This window comes from Lissotriton helveticus, chromosome 7, assembly GCF_964261635.1.
Source record: "Lissotriton helveticus chromosome 7, aLisHel1.1, whole genome shotgun sequence".
In the NCBI taxonomy this organism is placed as follows: domain Eukaryota; kingdom Metazoa; phylum Chordata; class Amphibia; order Caudata; family Salamandridae; genus Lissotriton; species Lissotriton helveticus.
In genome coordinates, this window is record NC_136068.1 from 271,365,240 (window position 1) to 271,373,954 (window position 8,715).

The 8,715-nt window shown below is 42.6% G+C and overlaps 1 pseudogene; it reads left to right on the forward strand.

Moving 5' to 3' along the window:
• Positions 1 to 1,489: 1,489 nt before the first annotated feature.
• Positions 1,490 to 2,483, forward strand: LOC144769038 (transmembrane protein 171 pseudogene; annotated as a pseudogene).
• The last annotated feature ends 6,232 nt before the right edge of the window (positions 2,484 to 8,715 follow it).

An 8,715-nucleotide genomic window follows, 5' to 3' on the forward strand; every position in this document is an offset into this window, starting at 1 on the left:
ACCCGCCATCCTAATGGGACCCCAAATATTCATAGAAATATACTCTAGTTGTATAAATTGGTCTTGTGTTTCTTTTGCTTGACTTTCTTACTTTGTTGTTTCATACTGTTAAAAGCATTACAGAAGGTTCCTTTGTGCAAGCCTTGCTGCTCGAAGCCATAGATACACAGGATCGAGCTTCAGGTTGTTCAGGCGAGCTTTACTGGACCCAAGACAGTTTTTGCAGGTTTATTCCATGAGAATGCTACACAGCCATACTATGTAATAAACCCAAATCCTCACAATGAATATTTGACACCACAACATTCACTTTGTCTCAAATTTGTTAGCTACTTTTCAATTTTTCTTTAGCAGCATCTCTTCTTTATATTTCAAAATAGCACTTAAAGAATCGTTTGTGTTTATTTGAAAGAGAAATGACAATGTACTTGCTCTGATTTCCTCATTGATGCCTTCATGCAGTAAAGTGCAGCATCTTACCCTTGCTTAAGGTATTTTACTCATGAAGTTATACAAATTACTAAGTTGAGATGAATTGAGTGGTTTTGAAGGAGTACCACTATCTGTATGAGAGAAAAGTCACTAAATACCCTTAGGGGCTGCTCACAGATATTTCCTAATAATTGCGTTGGTCAATTTTTGTCTGGCCATTGTATTTGTGTCGACAAGTGAACATCTAGCTTAAAAATGGTCACCTAAATGAGCAGAGGAGCTTTGGTATCAGATCTCCTTACAGAGCTCCTTGCAATAGGCATTTCTAATGGATGATTATATTGATTATCTACTGTCATGGTGAACCTGTTATATTATTGCTGTGTCACAGTTCAAGTGTCTTTGGCAGGAGCCTGAGATTAAATGGATATACAGAATAAGCTTGGTTTTTGGGATGCCAAGACTCAGCAGATTCAAATGGAGATAAGGTTATGTGGGTCAGGTGGTTTTTCAACCATTGTATTAAGACTTAGCAGCAGTTACCTAAGGGTCTACTATCCCTCTCCAAGCTCTCATTACAGACATTCATCCATTCCCTGCCTTCAAGCACAGCTTTAAACATCCTTTCAGGGAGAAAGATGAGAACTGATTCTATGGTCATGCTAGAAGCAGGAACATAACATGTCACTGAACATGGCAGATAAACTAAATACCAGTTTAAAGAATCCTACTGTTAGATCTGACATCCATGGTATTGCATTTCTCCAAACCTTCTGGTTCGCTGGCCAGGTAGATGGGAGGAAACAGGTGCTCAGCATTAGCAGTTCCCGATCAGTGTGTGTGCAGTAAGGGTACACGCCGATAGGCACCCATGGGAGCTCTGCTGCAGGGGTCTGTAGTGTAGCAATCCTCTAGTCAGATGACGCAAGCTTGCCTGCATTTAACAAACACCTGCCACCTTCATAGTGGGATACTCAGAAGGAAACTACTGGTGCCCTTCTGGGAGGTCTTAGTGACAGTCTTTGCGTCTGACCAGTCAAACTAAAGCTTGTCCACAATGTATCCATTTTCCATCCCCATATGTTTTGGTTATGGGAATGAAGGGGGTGTCACCAAGTTTGTTTTTGTCCTTTTTGTTTTTGGGCTATTTCTCTTTTGTGCTGGACCTTTGCTTTCAAACTTTGGCTTCCAGGCATGCCAGGTGGAGGGGTTCCATGAGTGTAGCATGACGCTGAAGGTTTTGGGTTCTTCTCTTGCGGCACGTGGTCTGGGCTCCATATTAATAGCCACATCTAGAGCAAGGCTGTACCTCAGGCAGAGACAATTGTAAGGCGAACAAGTGGAAAATGACAGCTACTTTCTTTTTGGAGAAAAAAAACAGTTTGTCCAGTTTCTGATTTTTGGCTTTCTGTTTTTAGCCAGTGGAATTCTGATCAGTGTACTAGGCATGTAGGTTCTAGGGTGCAGTACAGGAGCACAGAACAGCAAGGGAAAGACTCTACGGCGCCAAACAATGAGCTCCGAAGCTGTGGGTTGCTTTCACTGCGGATCATGGAACCTTTGATTGTGCTTGTTGGGTTGTGCTTTTTTGTGGTGGCCCATATCAAGAAGAAACACGTTCCAACTCCCAACGAAAAGGCGTCTCTTGAGGAAGAACAGCCAGAACCTGCCTCAGTGCCGTTCCAGATAACAGTAGGTGATGCTGTCTTGGTATTCCCACCACCTCCTCCACCCTATTTTGCTGATCCACACTCACAGGGAGCAACAATACGATCAGCCGCTTGCAAAATGGTGAAAATCCTCCCTCTTACAGCAGTATTTTTGATGGCAGATTGAGCGTTATTAGCCCGGACAGAACAGAGGCTAGGGCTCCTTGATCAGTATATACAATTTCCATGACCAACCTCTCTGAGATTCTTCCTGGTCCCTACTACGCGTCTGATCCTCCTCTGAAATATGAAGAAAAAGTGGAGTCTGCCAACCTGCCAATGCCCCCTTCACCAGTTTCCCCCTCTTCTGCACCACCATCCCCTCTCAGGACTGAGATCTAATTAGATAGTGTCTTTTTTTAATTCCGCTCCATTCTTGCCACCGAAGTACTTTTAAAGGATTCAACTTTTTAAAATATAGAACCAGAGTCAAGGCAATTACATCTATATTTCACTGCTGGTGTGCAAAGAATGAATGCATCGTACCTGCTGAGGTTTAGGAAACATATGGTTAAAGTATAAATAGCACAAACCCATGCATGATGTTTAACGTGATCTTTTGAAGCTTGTTAGGGGTTGATTTAGCTTTTGCTGTAAAATGAACAAGGCCAAAGTAGAATCAGTTGTTTCTTTACCTCGCTCCCACATCATCACTTATGCCGGACGATGAGGTGTGCCAAATTCTAATGGTGTGTGTGGACACGTAAAAGGACAATTGCAACAGGTTCACAATGAAATACAATACATATCTCTGAACATTAACCAGGTGTCTCTGCAACAAAAAATCCTAAGTGAGAAAGAGTAACTCAAGTCAACTGTTCATGCTAAAGCTAGTGATTGTATGTGTATTATTGCAAATTCATCCATTTAATATATTTTTATTGAAGTGTATTTTAAAGTTGCTCTTTGGTTCTGTTTGTTTTCAGTTCATATTTGTGAAACTGGACAGATTTACAGATGTAAATTGACAAGCCTCTGCTGAATAACTTGTCATATTTTAAATTACATCTATTTTGTTTTTACTGCAAACCTTTTGCCTTCAACCCTCATGTTTTGCTGGATTTAGTTTTGTAGGTTGCATTGTTAACCAGTGCTAAAGTGCATGTGCTCTCTCCTGCAAACAAGGTAGAATTGGCTTAGACCTGATTGGCACATTTAATTTATTTAATTTACTTGTAAGACCTAGTAGAGGGTACTACCTGTGCCTAGGGCCTGTAAATTAAATGTAACTTGTTGGCTTGCAGCACTCATTGTGCCACCCACTGAAATAGCACTTTAAAACATGTCTCAAGCCTGCCACTGGAGCCTGTAGTGCAATTTCAAACTGCCATTTTGACCTGGCAAAATAAATCTTTTTCCAGGGCTAACCTTTCCTTTTTAATGCCTATAATCCATTAATATCTATCATCCAGACATCACCTTAGATTCATAACACTGTGTGACAGGTCCGACCACCACAGCATCTTCTTTTATATTAACATGGAGGTGGTGTTGAAGAAGGCTCAACCTCTGAAATCAAAGATATGGAAAAGGGACCTCAGATCAATAAACGACAACAATCTTGCTTCCCACTTTAAATCCGTCCTCTCCTCCCAAGCTGACTTGGTTGAGGTGCAAACACTCACTGACGCCTACAATGTGACCATAGCCAACGTCAAGGATGACATAGCTCCACTCCAACTTAAAAATGCCTCTTCAAAAATATGCAAACCGTGGTATAGTAATAACTTAAACACTGAACACCGCAACCTTAGGGCAGCTGAACGCTCCTGGCGATCAAATCCCTCCTCCGACCAATTAAAACTCCTTAGAGATATCAGGAGCCTCTACAACAAGCAAATCGAGAAAGCCAAGGTGGTCTATTTCAGATTACAACTAGACCAAGCGGCAAACCGCCCCAAGAAACTTTTCGAATTGGTCAAACAGCAATCAGTTACTGGTCCAAACCTCTCAGACCCGGGTGGCAACCCTTCCTTCTGCGAAGAATTTGATGTTTTCTTCATGGAGAAATCTCGACTTATCTCCACTGACCTCACTTCCGAGAAGGCCATATTACCCTCCTCTATTGCGCCGCAACCGCTGATCTCTTTGAAAAGTGCAACCTGACCTTTATGAACACCAATAACAATGCGTCATGGTGCTCCTTTACCCCATTTAGTGAAAAAGACATTTATAAAATTCTTCAGTCTATCAACCCGTCCAACCACTTTGGTGACCCGCTGCCTCCGGCCATCTTCAAAGAGATCAAGGTCGCACTCATCCCCACCTGGACTAGGATTGTAAACACTTCCTTATCTCAAGGCATGATCCCTGAATGCCTAAAAAGCAGCTCAGGTATCACCTATTTAAAAAAAAGGCTGATAAATCCGATTTCAATATTCCCGTCCCATCTCAAGCATCCAGACCCTAGCGAAACTCCTAGAAAAATGTGTTCAATCCCAACTATGTACTCACATGGAGAACTATCAACTTCCAGACCAGCATCAATCCAGTTTTCGGAAGGGGCACAGTACCGAATCGGCCCTCTCACACGTTATGGGTGACATTCTAAAAATGCTCGACCAAAATGAATCCTGTCTACTTATCCTCCTTGACCTGTCCTCAGTTTTTGACATGGTTAATCATGTCAATCTCCTATCCATCCTGCAAAGCAGAATGGGTTTCTCCGATCTGGTGCTACAATGGTTCTCATCCTTCCTTCATCACAGAACACAAAGAGTCAAGGCAAACCATTCTCTCTCCCAGCCCTCTCCAGTTCTCATGGGGGGTCCCCCAAGGGTCCGCCCTTTCTCCTATCCTATTCAATCTCTTCTTGGAACCTCTTGCTAACTCACTAAACTTCACGAACATTCTCTTCCACATGTATGCCAACAATACACAACTATACTTGAAAATCTCATCCACGGGTAACATAATTTCACTCAACACTATCCTAACATCTACTCAAAATTGGTTAACCGAGAACCATCTCCTGCTCAACACCTCCAAAACGGAGTTCCTGTTCATCTCCCCTCCGAACCACCTTCCCAAGCTAGATCTCTGGCTGACTCACCTCACTGTCTTCAACTGCCCGCCGATCATCATAGACTCAGCCAAATCTCTCAGAGTTATCTTGGACAAGCACCTGAATATGAATATTCATATCAGCAATGTATGTAAGGGAAGAAACCACTAGATGAGGACTCTCAGAAATATCAAACCTTTCCTTCCACAAAGTGATTTCAAGCAGGTGGTCCAAGCGCTTGTCTTGCCGAGGCTAGACTATGGCAGTGCTACCCTTTGTGGCCTTCCCAAATACGCCCTGGCTCAGCTAAGGGCCACTCTGAACACCGCGGCTAGACTGGTGACAGGTTCCAAATAAAACAAGCACATATCCCCAGTTTTAACATCTCTCAATTGGCTACCCTTTGAAGCACAAATTCAGCTAAAGATTGCAGTTCTGGGGCACAAAGCTATCCACTTCAAGACTCCCAGGTACCTGGAGCAAAAACTCAAACTATCCTGTGGGGAGTGAGCTTCAAGAAGCGCCACAACTTACCTCCTTAAACCTCTTATCCTTAGCAAAAAGAGAACTTTTCACTGAGCCTTCTCTGGTGCTGCCCCAAAGATATGGAACTCTCTCCCACCGGAAGTAAGCAGAATCTACTCGATGACGGAGTTCAAAATGGAAGCTAAGAGATTTCTGATGAGCAATTTCGTACCTTAAGTGGCTAGGCTCACTTAACTGGTTAACTTTGTTGCTATCATCAGGGTTACCTCCATTTGATATGGCTCTTCTTTACTGCATATTTTTACCCCCTTTGGTTGTTTGAATTCATCAGTTTACTGCATTATTTTCATTTTCCCAATTGATGTTGATACCTCATTCATGTCCTCTATTTCATACTACTGTAAAGCGCTCTGATATCTTTCGGGATCTTGTTCGCGCTATATAAATCTTTATAAATAAATAAAAATAAATGAGTCACCCCGAAGATGGGCCCTCATGGCTCATAGGACTGGGTGCATTGTGTTTAAAAAATAGGACATGTGTACTTATGTTTTGCATCTCCTGGAAGTGAAAACCTCCAAAGTTGTTTTTCACCATTGTGAGGCTTATCTCTCCCATTGACTAACACTAAGTTACCTCATTACATTTAGCAATTGCTAACTTTAGATTAGAGGCAGATCTGCTGTAAACACTCAAATGAATTGTAATTTAAAACCCTCTTTAATGGGGAGATGCGCAGTGCCATTCAAGATGCCCGCCTGAGCTCAGAGCTCCCCGCGGTGACGGGAGATCTCCAGGGTATTTTGGCGGTTCCAGCGCCACTTTTTGGATTACATGGGGAGTTCTCTGCAGCGGAACATCCCCTGATCATGAGGCTTTGTTTTGGAGCCTTTTTCCTAACGCTGGTGGTGTGAAGCGTCGTGTGATACCTTTTCCTGTTTTCCGGCCGCCATTTTGCCTCTTCTCCTGACTGGAATTTTTTCTTCTTTGCTTCACTCGTTTCATTAGGTACTGTGTTTACCCATTGGTTTTTGCATTGTGCATCTTTAATTCACAACCTGCTCCACTTGTTTTTAAGGGGGATTTTTCTCGCCACAGGTCTTTTTATCTTTATTTAAGAAAGAACACACTTATTTCTTTATCTCCCACCCTGGATTGACTGAAAATTTCTATTTCATGGGCAGATCCAAACATCTGGTGCACTCTACCAAAAAGTCCACTACTAGCCTGCCTGTGACGCACTCAGTTTCCGAGGCACCCCCTATGAATATCTTACACAACTCTGTCAGTATGGCTCACTCTTACTTCTCCAGGGCAGCTTCTTCATCCAGTGTGTCTTCAAAATTAAACTCGCCCTCATCTACTAATAAAAGACTCAAGCAAGATCCTCCTTCTCCACCGAAGCCTGCTTCGACTGTGTCTTTAGACACTGTTTTAGAGGAAATACGTGCTATACGCCCATTTATAGAGGCAACTAGTACATGACCACAGGTGTTGGACACTAAATGGTTTACTCTTGACTCCAGGCTATCCACGGTGAAACAGCACGACAGCGACCTTCAAGATTCTTCTACAAAAATTTCAGCTCTGGAGAAGGAGGTGACACTCTTGAAGAAATATGCTGAGGATTTAGAGAACAGAAACAAGCGCAATTCTCTGTCTGTATGATTTCGAGGGAGATGACCCTGTGACCTTTTTTTCACTTCCTTTCTTCTGAAGCTCTTTGATCTTCCTGCTTTGACTTCTCTGAATATCCTGGGTTAACACAGGTTGGGCCCTCGCCTCTCTTCTGCCTCTGCTGCCTTAAGACCCCGTGGCATGATTCTTCTTTTATTGCAATTCACGTACCTTTTGCAAGTCCTAAATGCAGCTGTACTTAAGAAACAATTAACATGGTCAGGTTCTAAGGTGTTCTTATCCCAGGTCGTCTCTTCAGCATCAGCTAAGCAACGGAAGAAATGTTTGGATCTCAGGCCAGCCTTACATTCCATTGGTGCCCGTCACAGTTTGTTCCATCCATGCATGTTCAAAGTAACTTTTCAAAACAACACCTCTAATGAAGACCCTGCAGATCTTTGGAAGTTTCTTTACCTACATTCTAATTATTCCATGTAAACATCTGGCCCTCCTTCAATAATTCTTATATGAAAGTCTCTCAGATTTTTTGAATGGCTTTTGTAAAGTTCATTCTAACTCTCATTAATTATTTCCTTTGCAGGTTATGTTCTAGTAGTTTATCTGTTTCTCATTGTCTAGTTTGAAACTTTTTTGTTTTTTATCAGAGATCATTTGAACTCCCTCATAGCCATTTCCATAACCTTGTCTCCTTTTTCTATCTCCCAGCGTGGTTCGTCTCCCAATTTGGTTGTGCCATCTGTGTCGACTGCCACCAGTCTTACTTTTTTGTTCTTTCTCCTTCAGGTATGTATTACAGTCGTCATTTTTTGTATGACATGTACTGTCTTCTCTTATTATCGCTCTTACTCCTTCTTCTTCTTCCCTTCTCTTCTTTTCATCCCTTTTTCTTATTGATCTCATTGGTTACTTTATTCTATTACCTTCTCTTTTAAATTTTCTTCCTCTTTCTTTGCATTAATGTTGATTGTGTGATTTTATATTTAATTGGTTCTCTTTACATTCAAATGTGTCTCATGGAATGAAAAAGGTTTTATTAATCCCATAAAGAGGCAGAGAATACTATCCCATTTAGCTACATATCACCCTAACATAGGGGTCAATTATGACGGCGGACAGATCGCCACCGCCATGCAGGCGGTGGCGATCCGTCCGCCATCCTTGCCCGTTTGCCACCTATTTCTCCCCGCCATATTATAAAGGCGGGGGGACCGTGGCGGACGGGAAGACAGTCCGCCACTTTTCGGTCTAATATGGTGGTGGTGTCTATCAGACACCGCCAACCATATTAGGATGGGCTGAGGGGAATGCCTTTCCGTGGCGGCAATGCCGCCACAAAAAGTCATACGGTCCTGCGTTTCAAAATACAACAGGGTAGGCACCACCGCGCGGTGCCTGTCATGTTGTGCTTTGAAATGCACAACATGGATTTTTTGCATTGCGGCGGGT